The 18309-nt window shown below is 43.5% G+C and overlaps 2 protein-coding genes and 1 long non-coding RNA gene across 5 annotated transcripts in view; all 3 read right to left on the reverse strand.

The window, feature by feature from the left end:
* The window catches only part of LOC142466826 (uncharacterized), a 140250-nt gene extending 139063 nt beyond the window's left edge, over positions 1-1187 (reverse strand). Inside the window, exon 1 of the mRNA XM_075572313.1 lies at positions 1130-1187. The gene's annotated coding sequence lies outside the window, so the exon portion shown is untranslated. The remainder of the gene's footprint in view (positions 1-1129) is intronic.
* The window catches only part of LOC142466812 (uncharacterized), a 557357-nt gene that overhangs the window by 314000 nt on the left and 225048 nt on the right, over positions 1-18309 (reverse strand). The gene's annotated exons all lie outside the window — the stretch shown is intronic.
* LOC142466988 (uncharacterized) lies at positions 5263-8398 on the reverse strand. Its single transcript, XR_012788296.1, has 3 exons — positions 7949-8398; positions 6848-6903; positions 5263-5466 (listed from the first exon to the last, which is right to left on the reverse strand). It is a non-coding gene; the product is annotated as an uncharacterized LOC142466988 (long non-coding RNA).

The following is an 18309-nucleotide window of genomic DNA, read 5'->3' on the forward strand; positions in this document are numbered from 1 at the left end:
TGAATTTGCCGCCTCCAAGTGCGTCACGTAAGCGGTTCACCTAATGAGGGTGAACCAGCTCAGTGCCGTTGTGGCCGCGCCCCCAGATGAGCGTGCACCTAGCCACAAATTGCACGGCCGAGCAGGGCGCAGCGCTTGGGTGCCAGCACGTCCCGCTCCCTCCCAGGCCGTAGCCTAAGGACTCGGGCATGGTGCCTCGGGCCTCGCTCCTGCTCTGCCTCACCTGCAGAAGCTGGTGCTTTTTTGTGGCCTGACAGGTGAGGCAGTGAGCGCGCTTTGGGGGCGGGGCACAGGTGTGGCGGAGGTGGGGCGGGAGGCGGTGGCTAGTCCCTCATCCCCATTGGATTTTTGCTGTCACGTGACCGCTCCTCCGCTCCCCTCAGCGCGTATATTTAAACTTGCCTGTCGCCTGCATTTCCACATGCATGCGGAAGCGGTTCATAAGGACGCGGTCCCACTAACTACTACAGCGCACGCCTGTGCGATGAAGCCCCGCGCCCTAGTTCCTCCGGTCCCAGTTCCTATCTTGTCGCGCACCTTTCCCAGCGGTGCGCGACAGGTTTTCAGGCAGACAGGGGAATTTGAGATTAGCATTTGCGACGGAGGGTCTTGGATCTGCCAATGAGGGCGAACCAGCAGCGGGACGTCATGGCCACGCCCCCGCAAACCTACCGCCACACCCCCTCCCGTCGCAAACGTTCTTTCTCCCCTCAGACCGCAGTGTAGCGCGTATATAGTGCGTACATGTTGCTTAATTTTACGGTTACTTAAGTGTAACTTATGCAATGTCACTTCTCACAGTTCAGCAAGTGTGCTGAGCTGTCTCTGTGTAACTCTCTATTTTGTTTTTGGTTTTCCAAGTTGTTTGGCGACGTGACGTCATCAGTGTCCAAAGATGCTGCGATGACGTCAGCCTTCAACCAGGAAGTACTGAGGCTGCAGTGGCTGCCCGGCTGTAAACACAGGTGATGGGTATGAGGTCATTGTGTAACCCCTAGGGGTATATATACTTGTTAGTGTCACTATTGCAGTAAGGTGTATGGTCTGAGGAGAGGACGTGTCTGTCCTGAAACGCCACGTGTTTGCATATACCTGCTCTGATGCTTTGAATACAAAGTAAGTTACTTACAGAAAAGGCTCCTGTGTGCTTCCTGCACCACTTTATTTCTTCATCTTCTCTTTCCCGGAAGTGGAGACAATGACTACATCCAGGTCACAGGGCCTCATGCAGTAAGCGACGATTATGTGAAATCGGCAAGCTTATCGATTAGTCATGTTATTGGCGTTTTTCCCTCTCCGTATGCAGTAAGTGCCGAATACATTCAAAATCAACCCGAAAACAAATCCGCCCACTCTCACGATGATGAGCCGATCACACACAGGTGTATCGGCGTGCGTGGCGGGGTGCTGTTAGGTTGCACAATCACAAATCTTGCTGAATCAGGCGAAACAAGCATGTTTTTGATTGCGCGCCATATTTAAAGGCAACGTGTACTGCTAATCATTCTCTGTGTTGTTGGGAGTGAGAGAGAGAGAGAGACGCACAGAGCTGGACGATTGAACATTTGCATATTGACTGAGAGACTTGTTGTGTATTGGGTGAGCTTTGTCCATTGTTGTTTTGTTTACATCTTTGTCTTGTTTTATATGTGGAAGTGGGTCGTGTGATTGCCTGTACATTTCTTGTCTGTTTTTTGTGAGTGCTGGAAGTATGCCCGCAAAGCGTGGGAAGAGTGATGCTGGTGGGAGTGGGAGTGCTACTCGTGGGAGTACGCGTCGGAGTGAACGTACTGTTCAGGGGAGTGATGTTGCTGGTGCACCGAGTGGTGTTGCTGGGAGTGGGAGTGCTGTTGCTGGGAGTGGGAGTGCTGTTGCTGGGAGTGGGAGTGCTGTTGCTGGGAATGGGAGTGCTGTTGCTGGGAATGGGAGTGCTGTTGCTGGGAATGGGAGTGCTGTTGCTGGGAGTGGGAGTGCTGTTGCTGGGAGTGGGAGTGCTGTTGCTGGGAGTGGGAGTGCTGTTGCTGGGAGTGGGAGTGCTGGTGCTAGGAGTGTGAGTGCTGGTGCTAGGAGTGTGAGTGCTGGTGCTAGGAGTGGGAGTGCTGGTGCTAGGAGTGTGAGTGCTGGTGCTAGGAGTGGGAGTGCTGTGTGCTGGGAGTGCTGCTGGTGGCGCAGTTGCTGATGGGGTGTGTCTTTTATGTTTTTTTTTGTTACCTGGATGGGATGGATGGTGGTGGCGTGCTTGCTGGTGGCCAGCTTTTGGAGGCTCTTCCATTGGAAGAAGGAGAGTCCAGTCAGCACCAGCCAAGCTCTGACCCTAAACCTGCTCGGAAAAAACGTGTGGAGAAGCCACGTAATCCTCGCTTCAATGACCAGGAAAATAGGGCTCTTGTCACTGGCATTCTGGAGCACTATGACAGTATATATGGACATTTAGTAGGTAAGTGTAACTTTACATTTATTATTCAAATACATGTGATCCTAGGTCATCTGAGTTTTGTTCATATGCAAATATGGGTACACAATATCTTTCTATGTTCATTAGTGTGGAAACACAGCTTTTTATCATGCCTTACAAGGACAAATAAACACAGGCGGTCAATTTGCCATAACTGCATACAATATGAATGCAAGCTTGCTTACATGTATAGGTTTAGTAGTGAATGCTCATGTGCTGCACATATTACACATAAAACAGCATGTTTGCTATCACTTGGAACAGCTAGCAGTGTAGGAAACTGGTGCTTATATTATTATTCATTTACCTCATATCTTTTATATGTTTTTCAAGGGCGGACAAGTGCAGCAAGCAAAAAAGAAATGTGGGACACAATAGTCATTGGTGTCAATGCCTGTGGGAATCGTGTCAGGGACAAGTATCATTGTCGGAAAAGATTTGATGATATTAGGTCCAAATTGAAAAAGAAAATACAAGACCAACGCGTGCATGCTACTGGCACTGGAGGTGGGCCCACACCACAACGTCTCATATTGACTCCATTGGAGGAGCTGCTTCGGCCAAAATTACTTACCGTCGTCGTGGAAGGCTTGGCTGGTGACCGTGACATTGGAATTTATCCGTCACAATTTCCAGCAGGTGATAAATATTACTGTACTAGGCGTGTCGTTGCTTACAGTTATTTTGCATAGTTACACTGCTTTTTATACTGTCTTCACAATATAAGCATACCTGCATCTATATATGTATATGTCTGATTCTGTATATATATATCTCAAAATAGACATATATGTAGTAGTCCTACTAAAAGCAGTAACTAATATAGCACGTGCCATTGCGTGCTCATTTACATGTGAATTCCCAAAATGCATAGCTGCAGTGGAAGCAATTGATGGTGGGCGAAGATGGGGAACAACAGGGTAGTACACGTGTAACACATGTTCATGAGAAATTATTAGTAGCTACAGGTACAGAACAGAAATATGTATCATATTATTGTGTATTTTATTGATTTTACTCCGACAAACATGACATTACTGCCTATTTTAAGCATGCATCAAAGAAATTGCATGTAACGGCCTACAAACATCACTGGCACTAACACATCTATAGTTGCTTAAGAAAAGGTCCATTTTTGCTTTATGTCATATACAGACAGCATAATGAGGCACACGTATCATATGTTATGTCATTGTTTTCATAACTTAAACACTGCAGATGACTACTTAGCTCATCTACCATTGTGTTAAAGCAGCTGCAATTAATATCTCATCACAGCATACACTTCAACAGAGGGGGTGGGGTTCAGCACACACACTAATTACAGCCTCATTTCACGGTCAACTTAGTTCACACCATTTGCACCTGTTTCAAGTCATTGAAAGGTGTGGCTGATTAGGCTTTTTGGGGAAGGGAATACCTTTCTTACAACCTGAATAGCACAACTGAAGTTAATCACACTCATTGGAAAGCTTAACTCTAGCTACTAAATGCCCCAACAACTCATTACTTATCAAAGCGTACGTCACACATTAGTTCACTCATATCTATAGTTGAACTACTATGAAAGACACATTATCACACACTGCATGTGTTGTCTTGTTGAGTCACAGCCACATTCAGGTGTGCCACATCTTCGATTAATGTACCACACATATCCTCTACCAAAAATAACACTTTTTGCAATATGACCACCTTCATGATAACTATCATGAGATGACCATTCACAATGGTTATGTACATTATGATACTGATATCACTACACAACATATGATTTTTATGTACTCATTTAATCTATTTATCCTCACGCATTACTGCAGAAACATAGTATGTTGTATGTTAGGGAACTCAAAACTTCTAAGTACACAGGCATGTACATTGTTATTACAACTATTTATGTTCACTTTCACACACACATTTTCGGTTAAGGAACTGATGTTGTTAGTTAATCATAAATACAGAACATACAATAAGTGTTTGTTCAATATTTACACATGTAAATGTAAAACTTATGTTATTGTTATATATAGTTGCCCCTGGAGGACATGTGTCACCTGAGATGGAACAAGTGTCTTCACCTGGGTCAGCCAGCTCAACACTACTAGAAGGTGAGTGTATCATTTGCTGGCCATATAATATGTGCTCTTCTATATGTTATGTTGTCATGTGCATTATTTGTTTTGCACATCTTCTTTAAATAGGATTACTTAGTGTCAGTGAAAATGAAGTGTAAGGCAACATGTATTGTGTTAGTGATGTTAATTATCATGTAGGACTTCTGAGTTTAGAGCAACTTTTCATTCATTCATATTTCATACTGAGTCCAAACATTATTCGTAAGTCAAGGTAGTTTTTAATGAGGTTATAAAACGTATGCTAACATGTTAGGTGTTACTTAGGACACAGTACAATTACATAGTAACACAGCATACATTAACATGCCATTTAATAATGTGTACATTTCTTTTTAGAACATCATGGTGATGAGGATGATGAGTATGATGAGGATGACGCCACAGAAGAGACTGAAATACAATCATGTGACCATGAAGAGGTGCCAATAGAAACTGTTGTACCGCCAAATCGTCCATCAACTTCCACATACGATGCAATTGTAGCTTCAGAGGGAAAAATAGTGGACGCAGAAAATCGTCGCCATTCAGACATGATGACAGTGCTGGAAAGGATGATTGGACTGCAGGAAGAAACAGTATCACAATTGGCACATCTCCACAGAGTCTTCATTGAAGTGCCTAAACAGTTGCAAAAAATCAACACCTCATTCGAAGCATTAGTTGTTCAGCAAACACAAGCTAATTACTGGAGAATGACTAATGTACCACAATTCAACACCTCCCAGCCAGGATCTGTTCATGCAGGTCAGTTTTCACCACATTCATCTGATATTCATTCACCAGGCCCAAATGTTACCGGTCAAGTAGCAGACATTGCTGTGCAGGTTCCTGACGACATACTACCACTGCCATCTGTACAAAATCAGCAGCTGACACCTACAAAGGAGCCCACAAAAACAAAATACAAGCAGTTACTACTGACCAGTTTTTGGTCAAAAACAACAAAAGACACACATGAAACAGACCAACCATCACTTGTGCAGTGTCTACCAACTTGCTCACATGTGTCACTGGGCACAAGCCCTGTCCGTGAACAGTCACTACCCAAAAGCCCTGTAGGTGAGTCGCTGCCCAAAAGCCCTGTAGGTGAATCACTGCCCACAAGCCCTGTAGGTGAGTCACTGGCCACAAGCCCTGTAGGTGAATCACTGCCCACAAGCCCTGTAGGTGAGTCACTGGCCACAAGCCCTGTAGGTGAACAGTCACTGGCCACAAGCCCTGCCCGTGAAGTGCCAGAGGCCACTCAAAGTGGCTCTGTTGTGCCTAAAGTTGGTGGCAAAAGAAAAAGGAAAATTCAAGAGACAACAAGCAGGCCTGTTACTCGCTCGCAAAAGGAACAAAAAAAATAAATGTTATAATTCAGAAAATATGTGTTTGGCCTTGTTTTGTTGACTTCAGATTATCTAATTACTATTGTATGTATGCTGAAGACTGTGTTGTTTCCAAACTTTCAACTATGTTCTTGTACACGTGAAGGTTTGGAAATGTTAACACTCATAATTAATTGTGTTATAAATATTTATGTTGTAATCGTCTGTTCAGTAATGGTCCACCAGGAGCCAGTTGCTAAGTTTAGAGAAGCTGCCATTGACTTTGCAGCAAAACATTGCATTTGGGTGTGTTAATTGATGTAAGAATTGCATATGCATATTAGTCACATGCAATTATTAAAACACCTAAGTAAGTGCAAACATCTTTCTTGTACGTGTACAGCAGGATTATGTGTAAATTATTACTTACCTTTGCCTTGCTTGGCCATTGTAATTTTGTCCTTTAATCAGTTGTGTGTTCGTTTCTATAACATCTCAGAATGTATAATAATATATATACACACACACACACACACACTGAGTGAGTGTGAGTGTGAGTGTGTGTATATATATATATATATATATATATGTATATATGTGTATATATATATATGTATATATGTGTATATATATATATGTATATATGTGTATATATATATATGTATATATGTGTATATATATATATATATGTGTATATATATATATATATGTATATATGTGTGTGTATATATATATATATATATATATATATATATATATATATATATATATATATATATAGTACTATATAAACTGGTATACACAAACTAATACACTTCATGCTTCCTTGTGAAAGCACACTATTTTAATAATACAGGCCTAATGTTTGAGAAATATCCTAAGTATGAGACTCTAACAGTATTGTGCTTAAACAAATGTTTATTACTTAATTCAATCATGTTTCTCACCATTTAAATAGGTTTCATACAAGGTATACTTAATGCCATCAATGTTGTGTGTACTCCTGCAATATAAAAAAAAAAAAATTATTATATATAAATATATATATATTTTTATAAGAGATATATTTATATATATATATATATATATATATATATATATATATATATATATATATATACACACGTATTTAAACTCATGCAGACAGGGAGTTAACCAGACTTTCACATACACACAGAAATGTAAGCGGGGAAAAAACATTTCTTTTTGCAGGTGTGTTTTTACTGATATGCCTGGCTAAGAAATATTTTCACACACTGGCCTTTGTTAGTTTTCAAAAAAACACTATGTGAACGCATTCACAGTCTAGGGATGTTTTTCACAAACGAGATAAAAGAAGGAGAAATGTTTCTCCCACAGTCCCATATCACGAACCACAACTGTTAACCCAATTAGACAACCAAATCCAATTGGCGTTTGAAATAAGGAGTCAAAGTAGTTACTTTTGTTGACCTTGACAAGGAAAAACAGGAGTTTGTTAGCCATTCAGCACATTCATTTTGATGAGCAAATAACACAGACCTGCACACAGCTTTTGTGCTACTCAGACATGGCTGATGAATTCGTTAACAATATTAATCCCCTTTTAGGGTATAAGTACATGATCTGTGAAGCCATCTTGAACAGTCGCGGACAGAAAGCAAGCACACGCCAAATCGATGATTTCATTCGAGCAAAATATCCTTATTACCAAGACCGTAAGCATGCACGGAATTTTAATTCCTCAATAAGATTCACTTTATCAAGTAATGACTTTTTTGAACGTGACCAGGATAAGCTACAACACACCTATGGTTTCTGGAAGATTGCCCCGGAAAAACAATTTATCCTGAAAGACGGCACTTATATTGTCGTGAAAGGCATATTTATTCCTAATGGCAATAGCAATGTATCCGCTACTACTGATCCGTTTGAATCGATACGTGCTGCAATATCTGCAGCCTCCATTCCTGAAACCCACATTGTACAAGAACAAAAGTACTATGATTATGTACCAAGCCTTTCAGCTGAAATTGCATTGGAATGGGAACCGGAAGAAATGAACCTACCTCCCGACCAATTATTTGAAGAAAGCAGTGGCGATTCCTATGAGCGCATCCTGGAGGAGATATGTGCCATACTGGATTCAGCGGTTGGGTTAAGCGTGGATGAAAATGGCTTGCATTTCTGGAGCGACCAGTTGCAGCCAGGCGAAGAGTTAATTCTAGAAGAATGGTAAATATAACAATCGTTATGCGTTGACTCTGCGTTTAAATTTTTTTTTTTTTTTTAACCACCATTTTCACTTTCAATGCGTGGATACAGCGTAACATTGCAGACTGCATAACATGTAGCGATCACAAACAAATTGTTTCCTAATACAATATAGTAGGACCTGAAAGAGTAGTACACATTGCTGACGGAATAAATATACGTACTTTCCTATCCCTTTAAACATATTAGCAACATTTTACCATTACTCTAACACATACCTGTTTTGTTATCATGCAACATCTACAACATTGAAAACCGGGTCCACCACGTATGACGTGGGACCCTTGTCATGGGCCAAGGCGTCCTTAAAAAGGATTAGTGATGTAAGTCCCGCCCCCAAGCGACGTGCGCGCCTCAAAGCCTATTGGCTGTCATGTTTTGTTATAGTAACGGTAACTGCAGTGTGTGATGCGTGCGGCTCAGTGTTTGTAGGCGTACCCTGGGCGTTAGCCGAATGTTAATTGAGTGGGAGGAGTGTTAGCGTGCGTTTCACGCTGGCTTAACATGACGTCACACGTATTGCATTTGCGCATTGTGTTATCGGCCGTGCTTTCTGTTCAAACACGTCTGTTTAAAAAGAATACAGATGTACTCGTTTAGAACGAATGTAGTTTCGTCTTCATTGTATTTGAAATAAAGATGTTATGTTTACTGGTATTTTCAACATGTATTGAACGCACAACGTACGCTTTGTTTTGCGCATGCGCTAACAGTTAGTGGAGCCAAGCGTGAAGTGCGTGTGCACACAAAGATGTGCGCGCACATCTTTCAGTATACAGGCAACGTTCACTTCTTATACATAGTTATGCCTGCTACAAATTTAAAGAAACATTACATACTGATGAACAGTTTTACTTCTAACATATAAGTGACTGACGTGTGTATCTACACAATCATATAGAGCTGCGTAACGCGTTGTCACGGATGCATATCTAGTAAGGTGCCATCTTTGACCATCATGTGTTTGCTGTATTTCAGAGATGTCGGGGAAGATACAATCGGATCAATGTATGATTTCAGAAGAGTCTACCTTTATATGAGATGATTGTGAGGAGGAGCCACCGACTACTATACTACATATGGAACTAATTTTATATTGCTTGCAGCGCTTATTAACAAACAATTAAAAATGTGATACCCTTATGCCTATATTGCATAAGCACTTAATTAACATAATGATGTTGCAAAAGAGTGCCTCATGAATTTTTATTGAGTGTTCTTTAATGACTACTAACATTTTATGACATGGTGTGTTTTATATATAACAACCATTCCCACTCTGCTAACACATTTGTGTATTCTAATATGTAATGGAACGTATGACTGTCGAAACTATGTAACAATAATAATAATAATATGAGCATGTTCATGTATAGGGCTGCTAGTTGTACGCAGCGATTTACAGACACATGTTTCAGCCTGAGGTCCCTGGCCCGTGGAACGTACAAATGTTTTTTTGCCGCATGAGGCACAGGGAGATAAAGTGACTTGGCCAAGGTCACAAGGAGCCCACACCGGGAATTGAACCAGACTCCCCTGCTTCAAACTATCAGTGCCAGTGTGTGTCTTTACTCACTGAGCCACTCCTTCTCCCAATGTAAAGGACACTTACAACCAAGTAGCCATTTATTTTTAAAATCTCTTGTTACATGGGTATGTAGATAAAATGGTTTGGGACTGTAGCAAATAATGTTACTGGCCAGATGTTATGGTCCCCTCCAATGCATGATGTTCTGAATATGACATCACCATCATGTTATGAAGTACGTTTCTGTGTATATTTCATTAACCTAACTAACTATAGTTTACTGTGTTTATTAATCGTTTAGAAATACATAGTATAGTCAATATGATGATATAAGCTACCATAATAAAGCTGGTGTTATCATTTGTCGGTGTTATACATGGATCCTACACCAATTGATAGAGACACAAACAGTTGTCTTAAAAAGTGTGTCTATGCTAGTGATGAATGTGCTCCCGTAAGTAAACAAATAAGTACAGTTATCCCCTTTTCTCCAACCACCTCTATATTACATTAATGGAAATTATAAGGAAACATACATAAAATGTGATGAAATGTGAGTAATCATTTTGTAATACAATGCACATGAAAGCTCAAGAGTAGCTAAATGCATATACATGATACAGAAAGTACATATATGTAACATTTGTGTTTAAACCAATATGTTGGGTTTTTAGTTCCAATAATTATAGGAAGATTGAGGTAGCCACATCTTATGAGAGATGTCAGCAAATATACATACCATGATCAGTCATACTGGAGATATACCTATAATGCAAAGGAACAATATATAAATTGCAAACATTGACATGCCATCTTCAGTACCGTAAACAACACAGCAAAGTGTGTATTTGGTGTTAAATGTACAACACCATGTATATTTCATGACATTCAAAATGTAAATCAGCCTGGTGTACACATCATCTGGATGTACATGTTACACTGCACCAATAACATTGTATGTAAGCATACTAGAAGCATGAATGATTATGGGCATAATATGTGTTTTGTCTTAGCATAAGGAATAACACAATGCTAAAATATTATTGCTTTGTTACCCAAGTTGTATTCACATACACACAACTAAAGTACAATTGAAGAGGGATTATATAACCTGTGCAACAATAACATACCGGTGCCACATCCCTTTGTGCACACAGCAGAGAAAAGAAAGGTGTGCAACCCATATTCATCTGTGTCCTAACAGAAGGTTATATAAAGAAACATTATTGTTAATATAACATAATTAAACTATAAAAGTAGTACTAGGAACATATGAGTTTGTACTTACAAGAAAAAAATGAATTGATGAGATTCTGTCGTGTCTGGCCACCACTGGCTGTTTGTTCATTTTCAGCAGCTACATGGGTGGGATGCTCGTCTACCAAAGCCTCAGCTAGGTCTGACTGTACATTGTGCCTGAGTGCAACATTGTGCAAAATGCAACAGGCAAGGATAATATCAGACACTTTTTGAGGCTTGTATAGAAGAGCCCCACCAGTTCTGTCCAGACACCTAAACCTGGTCTTGAGTAGGCCAAATGTCCTCTCTATAACAGATCTTGTAGATATATGGGCTGCATTGTACCTGTCCTCTGCTTCAGTTTGAGGGTTTAGCACCGGAGTCAAGAGCCACGGCCTAATTCCGTATCCTGAGTCACCTATAATGAATGGAGCACACATAAGCTGACATAGTGATCAAATTGTACAATGCCAACATTCCTAAATCAACATGTGTTTTGTGTTAGAACATGTAAATATGTACTCACCCAGCAGCCAACCAGGTTCAAAATGTCCCTCTTCGAACGCATGGAAGACTGAAGAGTTCCTCAGGATAGAGGAATCGTGACTGGAACCAGGGAATTTGGGTACCACATGCATTATCCTCATCGTCGCATCACATACCACCTGTACATTGAGTGAATGGTAGTGCTTCCGATTGCGGTACACATGCTCACTCTGACTAGGTGCAATCAAAGCAACATGTGTGCAATCGATTGCACCCAGCACAGATGGTATCCCTGCTATATTATAAAAGCCAGTCCTGACTTCCAGCCACTCTGTCGCCTCTGTAGGAAAATGAATATAATTCCTAGCGCGTCTATTGAGTGCATAGAGAAACTGGGTCAAGGCCCGCGAGAATGTAGATTGCGAGACCCCGCCCACTATGCCCACAGTTGTCTGGTATGACGCGGAAGCAAGATAATGTAATGAGCACAGCATTTTAACAAGCCCAGGGACTGCACGACCTCTGGCTGTGAAAAAATCTAAATCTCCCCTTATCTCCTGATAAAGAGCTAAGATTGCTGCTGAACTCAAACGATAGCGACTTACAATCTCCTCCTCACTCATCCCATCTAACAGGGTTCTCTCCCTGTACAGACGCGGACGAGGCACAACTTGTCTCCTCTGTCTTCTCCTCTGATCTCCTGTCCCTCTCCCTGTCCCTCGGCCTGTCCCTCTCCCTGTCCCTGTCGTATCCGCGTCACTGTCCCTGTCACTGTCCCTCGGTGTGTCCCTCCCTTGCCCTATATGATTGTCTTCATCATCAAGCATGTCATAGAAAAGAATGTTCCTCCGTCTCCTAAACAATCTCAACATTTTGAAATGAGTAGCTGTGAATGAGCAGGTAATGTGCGTCCTTTAAATAGGTATGTGATGATGTCAGGTGACATAGTAAAATGCAAGGTGTTACATTAACATAATAAAGTACTTCTGTGGCAAGCTGTGTGCACTTGTTGTTCTAAGTATTTGTTGTGTGTATTCTGCAGGGAATGATGATATTTGGCAATGATGTGACGTGAAGCTTTGTACAAAGATTGCTTGCAAATAAATAGTTGCATGTGCAATGCATGTAACACTTGTGAACGCAAGAGTCAGTCATGTAATGAGACAAAAAGGCTGAGATTGACGTGGGAAAAGTTTTGTGTAACATGTGTAATTATCCATGTTATTGTGACATGTTGGCAACAATGAATAGTCGTGTGCATATGCATGCATTTGTGTAAGGAGGATAGTTGGTATAGAATGAGTTTACAAGGTGTCCCAATGATGAATTACTGTACATGTGTGTATAAGTTAGGTTGAAGTGCTTGTAATGCAACGGTTACAATGTAAACATGCAATGTGATTGAGCGTCCAATAAGTGACGTCATGAAAATAGGGAGGACCCAAAAGTATATGTAAACATGAGAATACAGATGTACATGAACGTTTAAAGATGCGTGTCACATTACAAGCATTGTGTAATGTAAAGGAAGATGAATATACTGTGTATGTGTGACATGTGTGACATGTGTGACATCATGTAAATAATTGTCGCTGAGTTGAGTAAAATGTGTGATATGATGTGAGGTTCTCCTTTAAGAGTGTAGTATAGTATTTTCCCTTGCCACATCATCACATGATGAGTAATGTGACCCGCAAATGCTGAAAACATGTAAAAGTCGAATGTTATGCAAATAAGACACGTCAGCTGTGACACAATGCAGGGAATGCCCCCACACTGTAATGCAAATCCCCCTTGTATTGTGAGCAATGAAACGTAAACAGTACTATACTGTTATACGTCCCCGCTCCATTGACTTCCATTGATGTACAGAAGATGTTTTTTTTCTAAGTGCCGTTCCGGCAGCCTTAGCGATCGTTCTCCCGTCCAAAATGCCAACTTTAGTTGGCGGGAGAAATCGGCCATAACATCTCAATTTCGTAGTGCCGATCAGCCCCGATAAGCTGTTTTTTTTTGTTGAATCCAGCCGATTTAAAAAAGTGGCGATCAGTGTCGAAAACAGGCTTATCGGCAGGCGACTGGCCATAACCAAATTATCGGCTCCGAAACCTGGCGATATGAAGCACTTATCGGCGCTTACTGAATCTCAAACCCAATTTTGGCTATAACATGGCCATATTTCCCTTATCAACGCTTACTGCATGAGGCCCACAGCTCTGTGACCTACTGCGCATGCTCACACTAAGGGGATCATGGGTGCTGTAGTTTTTAGACTTCAAAACGGATCACGTGTCACATACTGTATTGATTAAGACAGTAACATTTCCCAGGCATTGTGCTAGGGAGAGATAGTTTCTGCTGCATGTAGATGTGTATACTCCTCCTGGCGCGCGCGCGCACACACACACACACCACACACACACACACACACACACACACACACACATACACATACACATACACATACACACACACACACACACACACACACACACACACACACACACACACACACACACACGAGGTGGAGGGTTGGTCAGCGCACGGGATTTTGCTCAAACGTAGAGATAAGAGGATAGGAAGATATGGAACACGGTATTAGTGTTTTAGTAATCGAACGGTACAATACAGCCAAAAGAACTTGACGAAGCATTATTGCGAAACTAGTTGTTCCCTGCCGGAGCCCATTGATTGAAGGACCCAGCCAGCCTGCTGACATCCGGTAAGACCTCCTCTTCCGGTCCCGCCGTCGGACGCGACCACGGGAGCTGTACTGGTGAGAGGAATATCACCGGACGATCAGGCTGATGCTGGGCTGTTTTAAAGCTGTACCGTGAGTGTTATTTTGACTTTGTTTTCTGTACCTAATAAATTCTATTTTGCTCACTCACCGAGTTCGGCCCTTTTCTTCCTATTTGGGCCCCCGGGAGAGAAGCAACTCACGTACTGCCTCCACCAGGAGGGTGAGAAAGCTATTGTTTTTAGCAGCATTCCGTGAAGGAAAGACTGCGCATTAAACTCTGCTAACCAGCCCCATTATCCCCTTTTTACCTCAGACCAACAACAGGCTATATAAACACACCCTGTTAGTCATCCACATATAGCACGTATTCTGCTTCTGTTCACAAAAAAACCACACAATTCCATTTAAATTTTATTTAAGGATTTTATTTAAGGATTTTTAAGCTATTTTAGAATATATTTTTCATATATTTACTTTTAATTACCAAGGTTCTTTAATTCCAAAGAGTTTTAAGCTATTTTAAAAATATATTTTTCATACATTTTTAATTCCAAAGTTCTTTTGGCTGTATTGTACCGTTCGATTACTAAAACACTAATACCGTGTTCCATATCTTCCTATCCTCTTATCTCTACGTTTGAGCAAAATCCCGTGCGCTGACCAACCCTCCACCTCCACTGCAACTACAAGAAGATTCCGGGCTTTATCTTCTCTACTGGTCCAGCTGCAGAAAACAACAAGGGCAAGTATACACTACCCTTTCTTTGGTTACACACTACCACACAGGCAACATCACAAGCCTATACAAATAGGGAGCGCCCCAACCTCTTTTCTTTTTGTCACACACACACACGATCCTGATAGCCAAACACACACACACACACACACACACGATCCTGATAGCCAAAAAGAGACAGCACACTGCAGGTATGGTATCAAAAAAGAGTATTCGAATACACTTTTTTGATACCATACCTGCAGTGTGCTGTCTCTTTTTGGCTATCAGGATCCCTGGTCTCCATATGTCTACATACTCTCTATGGGACAAGCATCTGCCTCCTGCAACAAAACCGTGAGTGCTAATCTCCATACCTGACTCATATATATATACTAGCTGAGAGGCCCGGCGTTGGCCGGGATGTTTGTTGTGTGGGGGTGGCATTTGGGTGGGGAGTGGTCCACGCGGCCCATGGCGGTGTGCGGTGGTACTGCTGCTGTGGCTGTACTGATGGTGATTGTATCGGTGTGCTGATTTAGGAGGGTTTGTTGCTGATGTGGGGGTGCGGATGTGGGTGTGCCGATGGGGGAGGTGCGAAGGTGCTGATGGTGTTGATGGGGGCTGGGAATGGTGGGGAGCCGAAAATGCCAGTGTGCTGGGGGGGGGGGGGGGGGGCATGGGATACCGGTGTGCTGATGTGGTGGTGCTGGGGATAGTGTGTGTGTGTGTGTGTGTGTGTGTGTGTATACATGTGTGTATACATGTTTGTGTATACATTGTGTGTGTGTGTGTGTGTGTGTATGTGTACGTGTGTGTGTGTGTACATTTGTGTGTGTATACACGTGTGTGTATACACGTGTGTGTGTGTGTGTATACATGTGTATGTGTGTGTGTATGTGTATACATGTGTGTGTGTGTGTGTGTGTATACATGTATACACACATACACACATGTATACACACACACACATGTATACACACACACATGTATACACACACACACATGTATACACACACACACATGTACACACACACACACGTATACACACACACACACGTATACACACACACACACATACACACACACACATGTATACACACACACACATGTATACACACACACATGTATACACACACATGTATACACACACACACACACACGTATACACACACACACATGTATACACACACACATGTATACACACACACACACGTGTGTGTATACATGTGTGTGTGTATACATGTGTGTGTGTGTGTATACATGATGTGTATGTATACGTGTGTGTGTGTGTGTGTGTATGCATACGTGTGTGTGTGTGTATGTATACGTATGTATACGTGTGTGTGTGTGTATGTATACGTGTGTGTGTGTGTATGTATACGTATGTATACGTATGTATACGTGTGTGTGTGTATGTATACGTGTGTGTGTGTGTATGTATACGTATGTATACGTATGTATACGTGTGTGTGTGTATGTATATGTGTGTGTGTGTGTGTGTGTGTGTGTATGTATACGTGTGTGTGTGTGTGTGTGTGTATGTATACGTGTGTGTGTGTGTGTATGTATACGTGTGTGTGTGTGTGTGTGTATGTGTATGTATACGTGTGTGTGTGTGTATGTGTGTATGTATACGTGTGTGTGTGTATGTGTGTATGTATACGTGTGTGTGTGTGTGTGTGTGTGTATGTGTGTATGTATACGTGTGTTTGTATGCGTGTGCGTGTCTACGTGCGCGTGTGCGTGTCTACGTGCGCGTGTGCGTGTCTACGTGCGCGTGTGCACGTGCGCGTGTCTACGTGCGCGTGTGCGTGTCTAGGTGCGCGTGTCTACGTGCGCGTGTGCGTGTCTACGTGCGCGTGTGCGTGTCTACGTGCGCGTGTCTACGTGCGCGTCTGCGTGTCAACGTGCGCGTCTGCGTGTCTACGTGTCTACGTGTGCGTCTGCGTGTCTACGTGCGCGTCTGCGTGTCTACGTGCGCGTCTGTGTGTCTACGTGCGCGTCTGCGTGTCTACGTGCGCGTCTGCGTGTATACGCGCATCTGCGTGTATACGCGCGTCTGCGTGTATACGTGTGTCTACACGTGTGTATGTATACGTGTGTGTACACGTGTGTGTGTGTGTCTACGCGTGTGTGTGTATACATGTGTATGTATACGTGTGTGTATACATGTGTATGTATACGTGTGTATACGTGTGTGTGTGTGTGTGTGTGTACGTGTCTACGTGCACGTGTGTGTGTACGTGTCTACGTGCGTGTGCGTGTCTACGTGCGTGTGCGTGTCTACGTGCGTGTGCGTGTCTACGTGCGTGTGCACGTGCGTGTGCGTGTCTACGTGCGTGTGCGTGTCTACGTGCGTGTGCGTGTCTACGTGCGTCTGCGTGTCTACGTGCGTCTGCGTGTCTACGTGCGTCTGCGTGTCTACGTGTGTCAACGTGTGCCTGTGTGTCAACGTGTGCCTGTGTGTATACGTGTGTCTACGTGTGTATGTATACGTGTGTGTATACGTGTGTGTACACGTGTGTGTACGTGTGTGTGTGTACACGTGTGTGTGTGTCTACGCGTGTGTGCCTACGTGTGTGTGTACGTGTGTATACGTGTTTTTGTACGTGTGTATACGTGAGTGTGTACGTGTGTATACGTGAGTGTGTACGTGTGTATACGTGTGCGTGTCTACGTGTGTGTGCGTGTCTACGTGTGTGTGCGTGTCTACGTGTGTCTGCGTGTCTACGTGTGTCTGCGTGTCTACGTGTGTCTGCGTGTCTACGTGTGTCTGCGTGTGTGTGCGTGTCTACGTGTGCCTGCGTGTGCCTGCGTGTTTACGTGTGCCTGCGTGTCTACGTGTGCCTGCGTGTCTACGTGTATACGTGTGTCTACGTGTGTATGTATACGTGTGTGTGTACACGTGTGTGTGTATACGTGTGTGTGTCTACGCGTGTGTGTCGACATGTGTGTGTATATGTGTGCCTACGTGTGTGTGTATATACGTGTCTGTGTACGTGTGTATACGTGTGTGTACGTGTGTAGGGCAGGGAGGGTGGGGGCGAAGGGCAGGGAGGGTGGGGGCGAAGGGCAGGGAGGGTGGGGGCGAAGGGCAGGGAGGGTGGGGGCGAAGGGCAGGGAGCGAAGGGCAGGGAGGGCGGGGGCAAAGGCAGGGAGGGCGGGGGCGAAGGTCGGGGGCGAAGGTCGGGGCGAAGGGCAGGGAGGGCGGGGGCGAAGGGCAGGGAGGGCGGGGGCGAAGGGCAGGGAGGGCGGGGGCGAAGGGCAGGGAGGGCGGGGGCGAAGGGCAGGGAGGGCGGGGGCGAAGGGCAGGGAGGGCGGGGGCGAAGGGCAGGGCCGGAGGGGGCGAAGGGCAGGGAGGGCGGGGGCGAAGGGCAGGGCCGGGGGGGGCGAAGGGCAGGGCCGGGGGGGGGGCGAAGGGCAGGGCCGGGGGGGGGCGAAG

Source organism: Ascaphus truei, chromosome 15, assembly GCF_040206685.1.
Source record: "Ascaphus truei isolate aAscTru1 chromosome 15, aAscTru1.hap1, whole genome shotgun sequence".
Taxonomy (NCBI): Eukaryota; Metazoa; Chordata; class Amphibia; order Anura; family Ascaphidae; genus Ascaphus; species Ascaphus truei.